The sequence below is a fragment of the Alosa alosa genome, chromosome 21 (genome assembly GCF_017589495.1).
Source record: "Alosa alosa isolate M-15738 ecotype Scorff River chromosome 21, AALO_Geno_1.1, whole genome shotgun sequence".
NCBI classification, from domain to species: domain Eukaryota; kingdom Metazoa; phylum Chordata; class Actinopteri; order Clupeiformes; family Clupeidae; genus Alosa; species Alosa alosa.
The window spans coordinates 18,860,428-18,877,966 of record NC_063209.1 but is presented as its reverse complement, the minus strand read 5'-3'; the positions used below and the strand labels follow the sequence as shown (position 1 = coordinate 18,877,966).

The window sequence follows — 17,539 nt, the reverse complement described above, 5'->3', positions numbered from 1 at the left end:
CCAAAGTTCACATCGAAAGCAGCTCTCGGCATAATTTCAGGACATTAGAGACTGGTCCGTCAATCCGTCCGCTCCAAAATGACAGTGTTGTTAGGGTTGTATGCTCTGAGCTATATGCTGTGCTCTCTCCTTCTGGCCTACCTCACATATGAGCCACTTAAACGATATGTGCACAAATGGAATGAGATGAAGCCAATTCCAGGAATGCCAGGCGCGTACCGGATCATTGGCAATGCTCTGCAGTTCAAAGCTAATGCAGGAGGTAGGTGCTAATGGATTTATCTAGTCTCAATTACCACAAAGGCTCTGATACCTAAAAGGGAATGCTTACTTTAACATTGTTAACATGTTTTGGAAAGAAATAGTAGAAAGGTTTTAGAAAGAAATATAAATGCCAGAAAAATAGTTGATTGAAGGGCACTGCAGCACAGGAGTAAAGTTTTGTTTTTGTGTTACAGATTTCTTCAACCAGGTTATTGAAAACACCAATGAATTCAGAAACCTTCCACTGGCAAAAGTATGGCTTGGACCTGTGCCTTTGGTTGTTCTTTTTCATGCAGAAACCATTGAGGTAAATACTTTTGGGGTATTTTGAAGTTATCTGGTAGTAAACTGCTCATTAGGGATTCTTATAGGACTTATCCTCACATGTTTGCAACTAAAGACCTTTCTTAAGACTTGAGGCATCTTAGCTGTACATGTATTGGGTATGTCAGAATGTGTAAGCAATGCATGTACTGTAAGGGGTTGGGGTGTGTGTTGTGTGTTGATATTTTCTGCCGTAGTAAATAATAGCCTAAGTGCCATTTTTATGTTTGCCAGTGGGCTGCAATCAGTTCTTGTAATTGCATGTGGTGTCCAAAATGGCCACAACGTAATGCCCCATCTTTCTGTTCTCCAAGGGGGTCCTGAGCTCCTTCAGGCACCTTGACAAATCATTCTCCTACTCGTTTCTGGAACCTTGGCTCGGGACAGGGCTGCTCACCAGGTAGGGGCTCACTCACGTCATGCTTACCAGCACAGGCCAACAAATCTGTTTAAGCCATCTAAGCATGCATCCTTAAGCTCTGCATAGTGCATAGTGCACACACACTTGGCCATTTAAGCATGCGTCCTTAAGCTGTGCATAGTGCACACACGCTTGGCCATCTAAGCATGCGTACTTAAGCTGTGCATAGTGCACACGTGCTTGGCCATCTAAGCATGCGTCCTTAAGCTCTGCATACAGTGGGCAGTGCTTCGACTTGGCCAGCTTCACTCGCGGTCCGCGCGTGGGATCACGCGGTATCACGCGACTTTAATTTGTATTTTTCCAGTGAAACGCTGCAACAACCCAAACAACCGGTAGATGGCTCAAGTGAGCAGGGTGTCTCGTAAAAAGAAATGGAGCCTGGAAAACCCTACACAGACTTCACTACAGACTTTAGCAGACTGGTTTAGAAATAATGTAATAGCCAGAAATATGCCTGCCCTGCCCTAATAAAGAAATATTTGGTTAACTGCGAAAGTGAATCCGTTTGCAGCCGTAGAGACGCAGGACAAATTAAACATTCTGGTTTTCTCCGAGTGCAACGATGATAGACAGACATCATTTGGACAAAATATAGAGTATTAACCTCCGTTGCTCAGCCAAATGCCTTCCTGTTACGTCCTGTTATCACGGAGTTACAGGCGATAAACGATTTTTGATGGTCACAAGTTTACTTCATTAGGGACTGTTCGTTATTTATTTAAGGGGCTACGGAGGAGTTTTGGGAGCATTAGTCCAAAAAGCGTGACCCTCCCTCGCCAGCAATACATTTTTCTATGACCCTCCAAAGTGATTATGAAAAAATCACTGTCAACTTTTTTTCCGGTTTATCGCCTACTGTAGCCTATTTTAACATTTTCACATATTTGGCCATAAGCCGTTTATCATAGGCTATCACGAAACCAAACTACAAAGGCGAACACTTTAACAGGGGGAATTAATTGGGCATGAATCATGCTGAACGCTATTTCGCTACCTTAAAAAATAATAAGGTTCTATCTGCGTTTTTTGAGTAGGTACAACCGGACGATTGAAACGAGGGGACGAATGAAACATTCCGGTATTCTCCGAAAGTGCAACGATGATAGACAGTTTGGACAAAACATGGAGCATATTAACCTCCGTTGCTCAGCCAAATGCCTTCCTGTTACGTCCTGGTATCACGGAGTTACAAGCGATAAACGATTTTTGATGGTCGCAAGTTTACTTCATTAGCGGTTTATTTTTTTGGATTATTAAAGAGTGTTTTTCATTTAAAGGTTTGACTTCGTGCTTATTCAGTAGAGCATTTAGTGCTCTCCCCAATCCCAGACGTTCACATTGCATGTTTGTTTGTAATGGATGCAACCGCGAGATAGGCTATGCGTTTGACAATGAGTTGTTAACAGAACCAAGACATATAGGCTAGCCCAGCAGCAATCTAGGGACTGATCGTTATTTATTTATTGAGGGGGGCCACCGGAGGAATTTTGAGTGCTTCCGTTGGAAGTTGCATGACCCTCTCTTGCCTGCTAGAAATTGTTCAATGACCCTCCGACAGAATTGTTAAAAAGACATGACCCTCCCCTGCCAATTGTCTTCGCCCGCGCCACAGCCACACACTTTGTGATAACGTTCTTAAATCAATCTTTCCGTGAGCTTGCATGCTACCAGTCTTTCCTTTTCAAATGTGTTGCGCCTGTTTGCACAATTTCACAAATAATCATATGTGATTAATACAACCTGGATTAATAGTATGACAAAAAATACCTGTGCACGGGGACCGAAACAATGCATGCCAACTTTTCCGTGTTTATCCGCGTATTTTAACTTTCCCGCTGTCTTGCCGTTTTAATGTTTTCCGTAGAATATCCCATATTTTAATACTCTCAAAACAGCCCTGCCATCGGGCCTGTCTCTGTGTTGCCCTGTTGCTACCCCTTGCCCTTCCAACGAAAACAGATGTCTTCAAATCATCGTTTTTCCTTGCTTGAAGGCGAACTTAGAGTGATGTTAACCTATTTAAGTTTAACGGCGATTGATTGTCGTGAGAGCACGATTCATTGGCTTGCATGTTAGGCCTTATGTCACGTGCTCACCTGAGGCTACTCAGCTGCAAGAGAAATAATTTCCCCTGTTTGTATGTTCACTGCAGGTTGGCCTACCATAACTTACCAACTCTGCACTGTAGACTGGCTATTTATATTTTTCTGTGAAATAAGCAAATGTATTTGTTCAACTTTATGAAGCAGAATTGCGCGATAGGGTACTTGGAACATAATACATTTGACAAAGGACAGATGAATGTTGCTAGTGACAAAATATTAACTTTCAGTGTTTTACGATGTCTTTGTCATGGGGAAGTGTTTTTCCCCATGCATTTATTCTAGGTTACCGTCAGTGACTGCCGTGAGAGAAGCGGGTTCTGTGTTTCGTTCATGTCAGTGACTGACGCGAGAGAAGCGGGGTCTGTGTTGTGTTGTGTTGCGTTGCGTTAATTTATTTTCATTGGGCATACCGTGCCGTGCCGTCCACAGCTCTTCAGTTCTGACAAAGCCTAAATTACTCCTTTTGAAACAATGAGTGCAGGAAGCGCGTTTGTATGGTTATATTGCTTGACGGGGGGGTCCCAAGCAGCTTTCAGCCATAAGGCTACTTTGAGAACATTTCAATTCACCCGACACTAATATTCAAAATGTTGAAAACTATTTCGGCATAGCCTATAAAGCAGTTTAATTAAATTGAATGTTAGTTGTAAACAAACGAGCTACTTGGTGAGGCTTGGCCTCACAGATGCGCTCGTGCCTTAGATGGCAGGAAAAATCTTCTTTTTATTCAGGGGCCGTATTCACAAAGAATTTTAAGGCTAAAAGTAGTAGCCTTAAACTGGCGAATTTAGGAGCAACTCCTAAAAATAATGGGCGTGTCACTCTTAACTTTAGGACTCCTAATTTTTTCACAAAAAGTAATTCACGAAGCATTTTAGACCTAAAAGTAGCACCTAAGTCTGGGACAGCTTAAGTCGAGAGGACTCCTAACTCACTAAGACCTATTCATAAACAGCTTTCTTGTGGCATTTTACGTTGCGATGTTTTGAAATAGCCTATGCGCAACAGGAGCTTCCAATCGCAAGGGAACAATTTTGCATTCATAAAAGGGATGCAATAACGCCACCAACAACAACCAAAACTACTCATTGTTAACATGTAAATGAAATGTAACGTTTCATTGTGAATCAAATTAAAATGTTCTCCTCTTTGCAAACGTAGCCTAGGGATATGGTGACAGATTCATTTAATAATGTTGCAAAGGTAGGCTACTGCATCAATCCATAGGCCTATGTTTCATTAGGCTACTAAGCTATTTGTTTTGCCTTACTCTTTATTCATTTAGGCTAGGCCTTTTTATTCAGTTATTAATCATCTTCCGTCCTTCGCACTACTTGTGTAGCGCACGCATTCTCCGACCTGTCACCTGTCAGTCATCATCGGAAGAGAGGTGTTTGGAATTCCCGCGTTACAATCGTCAGCCAATCAAGGTGGTCACTTCAGTCAAGCTCGTGCATGAGTAATGACGTCATCCATAGCCACGAAGACTCACTCCTAGTTTAGGAGTTGTCTGAAAGGCTTTGTGAATAACTTTTAAGAGAAAACTCCAATCTAAAATCTTTAAGTGCGATTTAGGAGTAGCCTACTCCTAGTAGTAAGATAAAAGCCTTTGTGAATAGCCCTCCACGCCCCAGTTATTCATCATCTTCCGTCCTTGTTTAGCGACGATTCTGAGACCTGTCACTCATCATCGTAAGGGAGGTGTTTGGAATCATGCCCGCGTTACAATCATCAGCCAATCAGCCAATCAAGGTGGTCACGCTTGCCCATTTACCCAAATGAATGGTCGAATATTACTGATGATCATTGTTATTTAAGAACATGCAGTGTGCGTAGGGTACCAAAACATCTTGCTCATAAAAAAGCATCATAACGCACATTCTGGCGGGTCTGTTATTTACTGTAGGCTGCGCAAACCACATGCCTTTATTTTGGGCAAGCCTGCATTCATTCATTCATTCAACCTTTATTTATTCTCGGAGGGTCATTGAGGGAAGCCCTCATTTTCAATGAAGCCGAAATTACAGAAGCGAAGCAAAGCGCTCCACAAACAAGACAACATTCGAGGCCTTCTGTTGAAGAATTTTATATAAAGCCTGCGCTGACAGTAATCCTCCTGCCCCTGATAGGCCTACCACAGCTGTGGATAGTGTGGAGTGTTCAAGTAAGAACACAATCCAATGTGTGTCTCAGTTGTCCCCCGCTGACCACCTCACACATTTCTCTAGATTTTGCAACGAACTTACATGACACAATGCCATAAAATATGCCAGTTTTAGGACACAGAATAATGTTTGTAATGATACCAGGTAGGCCAGGTATTGTCGAAGGTGCATGGTGAAGTGAAATTCTTACTTTGGAAAACAAACATTTGCCGATATCATCGCCGATCATCAGAATATTGCAACAGATTCTGTGTTCTGGACTGTAGGTAACTTGTTAAGCCAGTGGTTCTCAAACTTTTTATTTCATTCCCCACTTTGATCAAGGGGCATGACTGATGATAGTGGAGATAACGTGTTATCGAGGCTTTTGCAAGTCAGCATCTTCGACGGTAGTCTATTAAAAATATAAGTTTTCGATGTCCCAAACGGAGAGCCATAGGCCTACTTTATTGTTTTTAACGATATCTATGCTACTCACAAAAATGTAGGCATGGGGACATGATGAAGTAGGTTATCCAACTATCGTGTGTTAAATTATTGTGATTACGAGCCAGTGGTTTCCAACTGTCGTGTGTTAAATTATTGTGATTACGAGCCAGTGGTTTCCAACTGTCGTGTGTTAAATTATTGTGATTACGAGCCAGTGGTTTTCAAACATTATGCGTGACTCGGACATCTAACTAAATGCAACAGGCTCATATCATCCTCGCATTCGCAAAATGAGGACCAGTGTTTTGTCAAATTGCAAATAGCTATTCGTTTTAACTATTCTTTTTACAAAAAGCACTTCATACTATCTTAATCTTGGAATATGGGGAGGGAAGTGGCGCGTCTGCAGTCAGCCAAATATGAATGTAATTCTGTAAAAATGTAAAAGCAGATGTAATTGTTTATTGTACAGAAAAATAAAAATGACATGTCAAGCAGTCAATTGACTACATTGCAGTCAAGAAGTAGGGCAAATTAATTCTACGAAACCAAAACGTGGGTCATAGTTGTCTAAGCCTCTATTGTGTAGCCTGTTAAAACGCCGCCAGATAGTATTAAATCGGCAACAACATTGTTTTCTGCAGAAGCCTACCCAAGGCTACAGATTAATTCTGAACAGTTATTTCTCTACTGGCTCAATTATCACACCACTGTTTTGATTTTGCGTGAAGTTCGCGTTAACCCCAACACTGACAATAATGTAGACAGCAAATTTCGATTTCGATTTTCGTGTAGTCAAGCCTTAAGCCATACCCAAGTAGCCTAAATCGAGGTAATGTTTAATTATGCATGATTTATTTTGTTATTGAATTAAGTAGGCTGGGATTACTCGGCAACAATTATGTAAGGGACGGCAGGCAGAGCGATGTACAGTGGCAGAGCGACGCACAGTGGCTGAAAGTGGTACTAAAGCTTCACGCAGCTTCCGCTGGCGTAATCTTGTGAATGAAGTGGTCATTTGAAAGCGATGCCCACTGTAGTGCAGATATGCTTGTCCTTCTAACTATGGCCTCTTAGGAGCAGTGAGTGCACAACATTCAAGCGTTTATTATCCAGCTTAAGCAGGCACTAAGCAAATAAACGATTGGCCCACCCAGCTCTTGGCTTGCTTTTATCATTCCTCTCTGTTTTGAGCAGGCGAGAGCGGTCACACACACACACATACACATACACATACACACACTCCCCTCTCACCACGGCAGCACGGGTGACAAGTGGCGCAGTCGGCGCAAAATGCTGACCCCCACGTTCCACTTCTCCATCCTGGTGGACTTCCTGGAGGTGATGAACGAGCAGGCCGAGGTGCTGGTCAGCAAGCTGCAGAGACGCGTGGGTGGGGCGGCTTTCGACTGCTTCAGCCTCATCACCCTCTGTGCTCTTGATATTATATGTGGTGGGGGTGTGTGTGCGTGTGTGTGTGTGGGTGTGTGTGTGTGTGTGTGTGGGTGTGTGTGTGTGTGTGCGTGTGTGTGTGTGTGTGTGTGCGTGCTCGTATGTGCGTGCGTGCATGCGTGCGTGCGTGCGTGCGTGTGTATGTGTTTGTGTGTGTGTGTGTGTGTCCGTGTGTGTGTGTGTGTGTGTGTGTGTGTGTGTGTGTGTGTGTGTGTGTGTGTGTGTGTGTGTGTATGTCGGTGGTGGTTAATCAGGAAAGCCTCAGCCTTTACCAGGTGTGTACTAGAAAATAATTTGGCTCCATAATAAGTTGTCCAGAGTTCAATATGAAGGCTTCAATATGAAGGCTTCAATATGCCTTCATGTTCATTAGGGTCATAAAATGCAACGATGGAATTCCCATCTAAGGGAACTGACACATAGAATGTGTCTATGGAACTGACAGACTGTATTTCTTTTGTCTCAGAGACTGCAATGGGAGATCTATGCACAAAGTAATTCAGAGTCTGAATACGTCCGCAGTGTTTACAAGTGAGTCATATTCTAACATCATATTCTCCGTCAGATAGAAATATTTTAAAATGTTCAAACTTTTGCTATAAGGCTGAGAAGTATTGGAGCGGTAATACGTTCTGTATTTGCCTTAATTAAATGTTCCTTCTAATAGCTGCAATGATTAATCAGTGTAGAGGTTTCATAACTAATAAAACTATACCATTTATATTCCTTGTTCATGCACGATAGAAAGTTAACTTTTGGTCTGACGTCATATGAAAACTGTTTTTACTATATCTAAATGGCTCTATGGCAGGATGAGTGACATCGTCAGCAGAAGACAGAGAGCTCCGTGGTTATGGCCTGACTGGGTCTACAACTTGCTGGGCGAGGGAAAAGAACACCAGCACTGCCTCAGGATCCTGCACACCTTCACTAGAAATGTGCCTGTTTATCTACTGAAGTAAAAACATAAACACTGATGACACATTGGGTTTGTCTGTGGTGAATGAAATTGTTTTGGTGATGCACAGGTGATTAAGGAGAGAGCTGAGCACATGGCCGGTGGGGAGTCAGATGGCGAGTCAGACCAGGGAGGCAGGAAGAGACGCACTTTCTTAGAAAAAAACCACTACTGAAAACCACCGATGAAGATGGCAACTACTTAAGCCATGAAGACATACAGGAGGAGGTGGACACCTTTATGTTTGAGGTAAACGCCATTACACTGCACACCTACACACCTAGAGACCTCCCTGTTCACTGACTGCTGTTTAATTGCTTTAGCCAAAAGAAATTCATATACGGAAAACTGCAACTTTTATATCAGGTATACTCAGCTAAAGTTCTCTACAGTAGAATAGAAGACATGTATACATTCTCCCAAGACAGACAGACAGACAGACAGAAAGTTATGGGCATACTGTTATAGGGCAATTCCATGGAAAATTATGTTTTTTGTAACATCAATAACGCCAATAAAATTTGATGGTATGGTATGATGTGAATGATTACATGAAATTTGAGCATTTGCTATTTTTGGCTGAAGAATGTACATGAGAAAAAATGCACCAAAAATTAATGTTATCATTCACATCATGCAAATGCCAAGGCATTTCACTGGTGTTATGGATGTGACAAAAAAGTCCTATATATTTCATCAGCCACAGCCAAGACCTGTAGGGATGTGATCCGGGTGGAGCAAAGACACATTGGCATTTTGTTCCATGTCAGGGAACCCAGAGGTACAGAGAAAGGTGCACCAGGAGCTGGACGAAGTATTCGGTACGACAAGCCTTTCACAATCATCAGCCCGCTCCGAGTCATGATTCAAGAGTCATTGTAATGCTGAGAGGGATGATGACACACACACACACACTCCATTGAACGTGAACACACACACACACACACACACACACACACACACACACAAACACACTCCATTGAACGTGAACACACACACACACACACACACACACACACACAGACACACACACACACACTTGATTGAACGTGAATACACACACACACACACACACACACTCCATTGAACATGAAGCTTAGTGTGTGTGTGTTCTTTTATTGTCTGTTGGTATATTGAAATGAGCTCAGTGGCATCAAAGAACTGTGTGATTTGAATGTGATTGGATGTGAATATTGAAATGAGCTGAGAGGCGTGAAATGTGAATTTGAATGTGATTGGTGGATTTAAATGTGAATTTGAATGTGATTGGTGTTTCGCTCAGTGGCTGCCCTTATGTCCCCCGTGCTGTGACATTGACCCTGGTCCCTGCAATCTGCTGTGCAGGAGTGTCAGACCGCCATGTGACCGCTGAGGACCTGAAGAAGCTGCGCTACCTGGACTGCGTCGTCAAGGAGCGCATCTTCCCGTCCGTGCCCCTGTTTGCGCGAAGCATCTGCGAGGACTGTCCCATCAGCAGGCGGCAGCAGACTATCACTGCACTATTCACACCCTCTCTCTCTATCTCTTCCTCTCTCTCTCTCTCTCTCTCTCTCTCTTGCCCTCTTCCTCTCTCTTCCTCTCTCTCTCCTTCCTGCTCTCCAAATCTAAAAAATAGAGGGAGGGAGGGATAAAAAAAACGTGCCAAGATCACAAAGATCCAGGGCCGTTTGAAGTCACTTCCATTATTTGCATCTCAGTGAAACAGCAGATGTCAGGTTTTCTATTTTTATCTGCCAATGTCAGATTATGAGTAGCTTTGCGCACATTTCCCACAAAGTACATGAAAGTGCAGACACATGGAAATGCCTTCGCTCTTCTTGATAAGAGTTGGGGAGCATGTTGAACATCGATTGATGTTGTGCATCCTCCATGTTGCGTTAGCTGCAAATAGCTGGCTTTTTCTGTCATTCCTATGATTGATGTTTGTTTTCCACTGTTGTTGAAGATTATAAGGATGCCAATAATGCTTGCGTGCAGTGCGTAGGAGAATGCCGGCGCGTGTAATCATTGGGGTTTGTTGAATCGTCTCACTGCAGATGGGTTTAAGGTCCCTAAAGGGGTGAACACTGTCATTATCCCCTACGCCTTGCATCGGGACACTCGGTACTTTCCGGAACCGGAGGAGTTCCGGCCAGAGCGGTTCCTGCCGGAGAACAGTGTCGGCAGACACCCATACGCATTCATCCCCTTCTCCGCAGGCCCAAGAAACTGCATTGGTGAGTTGAGAAGGTCAACTTAAATTCCACTCCATTCTACGTATGGCACTTTGTAAAAGTATTTCATTATAGAATATTTCAGTTGAGGACGAGAGTTCAAAAAACCTCAGCTCGCCGTAACACAAAAACACTAAATTAAAGATCTAAGGAAAGAGGAGTATTGGAAAACCAATTCAGACCTTCCCTTTTATCATGCCATCCCCCACTACCTCAAAGACTCACAAAAAAAGAAACCTTCCACCCATGGCTGAAGTGAACTCAAACTTTGACTCAGGCAATGACTTTGTGAAATGACCCAATTTGTAGGTTTTAAAGAACTTCACAAAAAAGTGAGGCGAAGTGAAGTGGCGGGGCAAACCTTCCGAGTCTTATCAGAGGGGGGTCATATCACATTACTGGCACCACTTGTTATGATATGGCATCCCCACCTCCCCTCCCCCCTCCGAACCTCCATTAGTTTTTCCCAATTCTTCACTGCCGTCTGCTCTGCCCTCCGAATCAATCACCCATTTAGCTTCTCGGGCCGAGAGACTGGAGTGATGAGAACATTTTTCCCCCCGCATTCGTCTCCGGAGAGCGTTGGCCTGTCTCCGCCCGCTGAATGAGACAGATTGTCTCCCTCCGCATGGTGCTGGCAGGTGGAGCTGGGGCTGGCTCACTCCACACACACACACACACACACACACACACACACACACACACACACACACACACACACACACACACAAAGACAGACAGACACATACATTTTTTATAAGCTCACATGCACAAACACACTTGCATATACTGTATTTTGTTTTTGTTGTTGTTTGTTGTTGTTGTGTGTGTGTGTATGTGTGTGCACCTGTGTGTGTGTACATGCTGACATACACAAAGACCACACAGACGTAACTGTTTGTATGTAGGCATGCACAACAGTATGAACTGCATCTGTGTGCTTATGTCATCATGTGGGTGTGTGTGTGTGTGTGTGTGTGTGCGTGCGTGTGTGCGTGTGCGTGTGTGTGTGTGTGTGTGTGTGTGTGTGTGTGTGTGTGTTCTCTGATCATCCCCCTGGCGGCCTGCAGGACAGCGCTTCGCCATGATGGAGGAGAAAGTCATTCTTGCGTCGGTGTTGCGTCACTTCAAGGTGCTGGCCTGTCAGGATCGAGAGGACCTTCAGCTCCAGGGAGACCTGATCCTGCGGCCGGAGAGCGGCATCTGGATCCAGCTGCAGAGCAGGTCCATCTAGAACCAGTCCCAGCTGACCAGGACTCTCATGCTCTGGGGCTGTGGACTGTATGTCAACGGAAAACTGGTACCATCACCCACCCCCCTTGGATGGAGACTGCATACCAGACCGGATGCAATTCTGTAATGTGATACTGTAAATGACTCTGAAAAGTGGATCGTAAAAACATAAATGACATTGTTTCTTATTTTTACTTTGAATTAATGGTAATAACATTTACGTGCTATGAAATAACATTAATTTATTCTGGGAAGCATGTGATAACACAACTCAGGGCCAGGCATTTCCTCCACGTAATGTTCCTAAACAAATCTGGTCCCTTGGAAATGTCCAAACTGCAGACAGATTTCAGGAGGACACAAGAACACAAAATGAAGCATTTAGCGTCACATGTCTGGATATACAGACTATTGGGTAAATGTACAAAATTGTATTTACTCAGTTCATTTCATTATGTGATGTTATACTTGAAATGATGCCATCAAAGATACCACAGAGCAACTGTGCAATAATAGAGGCTGTCTATTTGGATTGGAGCTTGCGAGTTTCAGAGTGATGCAAGTTAATCATATCACTTCAGCGTTGCTTATTTAGCATCAGATCGGAATTTAGGTTAATGAACATTTTATTACCACTGCAAAGGAGGTTTTGTTTTTAGTCTAGTGTCCTGATTTGGCTGTCTGTGCTGTTTGTCTGTCTGTCAGCAGGATTATGCAAGAAAACAAACAAACCAAAATAAGAGCCGATCCATTTTCGTCAAACTTCGAGGGGTGTGGCATGGACTGAGACAAAACCCCTAAACTTTTGGAGCTGATCCGAATCACGGGGCAGATCTTGAAATTATTTATCTCTCTTTGTTAACATCGTGAGATGTCTGTGGAGGAAGCCTGGGCTCTCAGGATGGTCTTTCCAGGTATTATCTGATTTTCTTGGCCCAGACTCAACAAACTCATAAGCTTGGCTTAATTACACATCTCTTCAGATGTCTTAAAGAAAGCAGTGGATCTAGTTAGTCCATTCTAATGGATTTTTAACCCCAATCCCACCCAGGCCTGGCTCGTCCAGCATGATCACTTTCAGTTCTAGTTTAACTTATTGTCTTGAATGCTTTCCAGCAGTCGGGTTTCATTTTGGCTAGGAACGCTAAGCAGCCCAAGTCGAATTTCTCTCCAAACCATTTGTAAAATGTCCAAGCAATAACGGATCCTGGCGCCGAGTAGCTCTCGTGGTCCTGCCGCACGGTGCTGGTCTGCGAGCGCTGTGGTTATGCCTGAAGTGATGACACACACACACAAACACAAACACACACACACACACACTTGGACAGCCTGTTAAATGAGAAACCTGGTGCATCGCAATTTCAGTGTCTGCTCACTGTCAGTTATCACATTGCATTGCATGTGTCGGCGTTTAAAGACAAACTTCTGATGAGTTTATATGGTCATTACAATTTGTCTTTGGCTGGATATATGTGGATGCTGTCTAAAGTAGACAGGCAAGATGTGATATATGTGGATCCTGTCTAAAGTAGACAGACAAAATGTGATATTCAAGTAATGAAGTGTCCAGTAGGCAGTCCAGGCTTCAATCCAAAGCTCAGGGCCACATTTCTGCTTAAAGGAATATTAGATGAGTGTTTTGCCATTCATGCAATTAAATGACTGTTATTTTAGGCCAAATACTGCTCTTGATGCAGAGGACGAGTGAGTCTTCTAACAGTGAGTGACTTCACATTGGGATGAGGGCAAAAGCAAGACCTCGACGAATTGCTCTGCATTTCCATTCCAATAGCTGGCTGTGGTGCTGCAAACAGTGGCTCGGTTGAGTTCAAAACATCCACGGCTTTGATGTTAATTTGGGGCCTCCATCCTTTTTACTGAGACGCTATTGAAACTCATCTACACTGCCACTCGCTTTAGTGTCTGAAGTGCTGTGCTGGAACTTGGGCTATGCAGCACTGATTTGAATAATTATAGGAGTGCATAACTGGTGTAGAAAATGAATGACCCACCTAATGAAAAATACAGCAACTTTTTAATGTGCGCCATAAAGGTCCTGCAATATGCCATTTGGCTTGTGAGAATGTCTTGTGAATGACATGCTGCATGTCTGAGAGAGGGAGGGAGGCAGTGAGGATATTGAAGTCTTTCAAATTGTTCAGCTTCATAAAAAGACACTTGTGTTACTGTGCCATATTACCGATCATTGCTCCTTGAAATGTTTACTCTTAATTCTGTCCCTCTGGATTAAGTCCCAAGGAGACGTTTCCATGTGTGGCTAGTGTACAGTGTGTGTGTGTGTGTGTGTGTCTGCGCGTGTGTGTACATGTGACGTGTGTGTTCGTGTGAGTGTGTGTGTGCGTGTGTCTGCGCGTGTGTGCACATGTGACGTGTGTGTGTGTGTGTTTGTGTGTGTGTGTGTGTGTGTGTTTGTGGTGCCAGGGAGGGGGTGTTAAGATGAGATAATGAGGAATCCAGCTCATCCACAGAGAGGCAGCATTGCTCCTCATCACTGACCTCCTAAAAAAGACTGGCAGTGGACTGATGGGGCAATCAGCTAGCTCCTTACCACCAGCGTGCCGAGTTCATCAGGAATAAATCAAACGCCACACCATGCCACACAAAGGATCGAAGCCACCGATTTCCATAGAGAGTGGGAAGGGGAGCGTCTAGGGGTGTAAAGATTAACCGATATGTATCGGTATCCGTTTTTAACGTGTAAGATACGGCTACATCGATACGTGAAGCCCCGTATCGGAATAAAACTGAAATGAACCGGTCGTTATATCGATTTACTTGTTACGAATCGGTTCACAACCTTTTCTGCTCGCTCAGACTCTCATTTACTGTTCCAAGCAGCGCGTTCATCCCACGTCTGGTTTTGAAACTATACGTGGCACGGAATTGTGGGTAATGCAGTTCGGTTTTGGCTACATTCATTGCCCAAAGTTGTCAAATGACCTCATTACCCATACATCTACTGCAACTTAAGCACGTGACAACTCGCACTCGGCCGTTTGTTTTACAGTTTTTACTCTTTTTTTCAAAATCCAGCGCGAAATTAAACACATTAAACAGCAACGATGGTCTGTAGAGTATAGCCTTACGTTTGATGAAGGGATTTCCTTAATGTTAAATAATAATTTGGCCCTTGCTAAAACAATGCACAAATTATTAGCCAATTATTTTGTTCATATTCACTCAGACTACCGTTGGAACAAAATAAACCCAGAGAGTTCATTGATAGGCCTATTTTATTCTTTTTAGGCTATATGAGAAAAGGCCAAGAGTGTCTTAAGCACTGTTTTATTTTATTTCGGTGTCTTACCTCAACAAGTCTACAGCTCCATGAAAACAATCAGATATAACTCTATGAAATCTATAAAGTCTATAAAAAATATGTTGTATTTGGCTGCTGTGTTTGACTGAAATGTAGACTATTCTTTTTTCATTTCAATACAGTACAGTATATGAAACAAAACTCAGTTTAGATAATCATATTCACACATTTTTTTTGCCTAATAGACAACCATGACCTGATAATATAAAATTAATGTGCACATTGAGCAAATGATAAAAAATCTTTCAGAATGCTTTCCATTCTTGAACTGCATCGAATTGCATTGAATCGCATCACATCGAATCGTACTGAATCGTTTTTTATGAACATGTATCTTTTCTTGTATCGAATCGTGCCCATGTATCTAGATGCGAATCGTATCGTCTTTTACATGAGAGATTCACACCCCTAGGAGCGTCTGATTTTTAAGTGAAAGTTAAAAAAGAAACAGTTCAACAGTTTCTCAGAAACATGACACCAAATGACAACAAATCACATACCATCCCATCTCTCTTCCCACTATTTATTTATGTTATTTATGGACCCTTTCAAGAGAGTTCCATTATCAGCATCATAGTTGGCCCCACAAGACTTCCTTTTTAACATTCCATATGTTATCTTAATGCAGAGGAAGTAGATTGGGGCCCAAATAGAACGTTCAAGCATTGTTTTTGTTTTTATTGTTGAAAGGGTCTATACTGTAAGTGTTTATGAATTAAACATACATTTTACGTAAGGGATAATGTATAGAACGCCGGTCATTATGGGGAAAATAAGTCCCGACAGGGCGAACCGGACCCCGACGCGCCAGCGGAGCAACTCAGCAACTCATTGCACAGGGGGTATGAGATCTTTTTTTTTATATATATATTTTGGGCTTGTTTGCCTTTATTTGGACAGGACAGTGGAGAGTGAGACAGGAAACAAGTGGGAGAGGGAGATTGGGTGGGATTGGGAAATGACCGCAGGTCGGATTCGAACCTGGGTCCCTGTGGGCACTCGGACCCGTATATGGTATGGGCGTATATGGTATGAGATCTTTGACCCTGCATATTAATGCCTCCCATTTATGTAGGGTGGATACCTTGGCCTTGTTCAGCCGAGCAGTATGGTATTCTAAATTCATAACGATAACTTTACCAAAAACGTTTGAATGGTATACGAGGGTTGATCCATAATTGTAAAACAACTTTCTTAGATGCCGTAAAACCTGCCATCAGCAAATTCTTTTGGATTATGGAATATTCAAGGTCTGAATCATTCAAAAAATATACTTAAGACATCTTAAGACAAGTGTACATTTTTCACAGCTCAGAGGATGATCTTTCTCTAATATCCTACAGGGTCAGTGAAGATATTTTAATGGCTTTTTATCAGGAATTGTAAAAGTTTGTTTAAATATAGTGCTTTAATAGCTGTTTCTCTGGCCTGGCCCCAAGTTGTAATCCAATAAGACATGAAGGAAAAGATCAAGGCATACACAAATGTCTTGGCTGAATTCACAGACTGAGGAGAGAGAGAGAAAGTTTCTAATTTGTCTAAAATGAAAGTGGTAAGCACTGGTGACATAATGGTATGTATATCTTCTGTCTGTTTGTGTGTGTGTGTGTGTGTGTGTGAAAGAGAGAGAGAGTGATAGATGACAGAGTCGTGGCCTACTGGTTAGGGCTTCGGGCTTGTAACCAGAGGTTTGCCGGTTTGATCCCCGACCAGTAGGAATGGCTGAAGTGTAACCCCTCACTGCTCCCCGAGCGCGGCTGTAGCAAGGCAGCTCACTACTCTGGGTTAGTGTGTGCTTCACCTCACTGTGTTTTCACTGTGTGCTCTGTGTGTTCACTAATTCATGGATTGAATAAATGCAGAGACCAAATTCCTTGTATACGCAAGTACACTTGGCCGAGAAACCTGGTTTACATTTACATTGCTGTCATCACAGGTCAAATTGTTGCCCACAAAGTGCAGTGTCAGTAAAGACACTCTGTGTGTGTGTGTGTATATACCATGCATATCTGCGTGTGTGTGTGTGTGTGTGTATATACCATGCATATCTGTGTGTGTGTGGGTGTGTATATACCATGCATATCTGGGTGTGTGTGTGTGCATAGCCTACCATGTATGTAAATTTGTGTGTGAAAACATGTATGCATGTGTGTGTGTGTTTATTATTATTAGAATACCCAGCTGCTGCCCTGGTCAGTCGACTGACTGCGTTGTCCAGGGGTTGTCCTGCAGTTAGTGCTGAGCTTGGGTGGGGTGGTGGTAGGCTACAGGGGGAAGCCCTCCGCATGGGCTTCAGGGTGTCCAAATGAACGTAATGCTAGTTGGATTAAACCATCTGCATGGACTTCATGAACCTAATGCTGGAGAGCTCAGATTTCAGCTATGTGGACTGACTCTGATCCATTTCGGCATATAACAACTTTCCAATACATTTTATACACGTCAGATGTTTTAATGCTGATATAAGATACATGAAAAATATTCCATTTAAATTAAAATACTTTTGTACTTTTGCTTTGGACAAAAATGTCTGCCAAATACCATAACTATAACAAAGGTTAGACATGATTCCTTGTGAAAAGATTCCTTGTGTGCGTATGCTTCATTGCAATATAATTCAGTGCATTCACTT

At 42.9% G+C, this 17,539-nt stretch overlaps 1 pseudogene; it reads left to right on the top strand.

The window, feature by feature from the left end:
- Window positions 1-12,562, top strand: LOC125286490 (annotated as a pseudogene).
- Window positions 12,563-17,539: the final 4,977 nt, after the last annotated feature.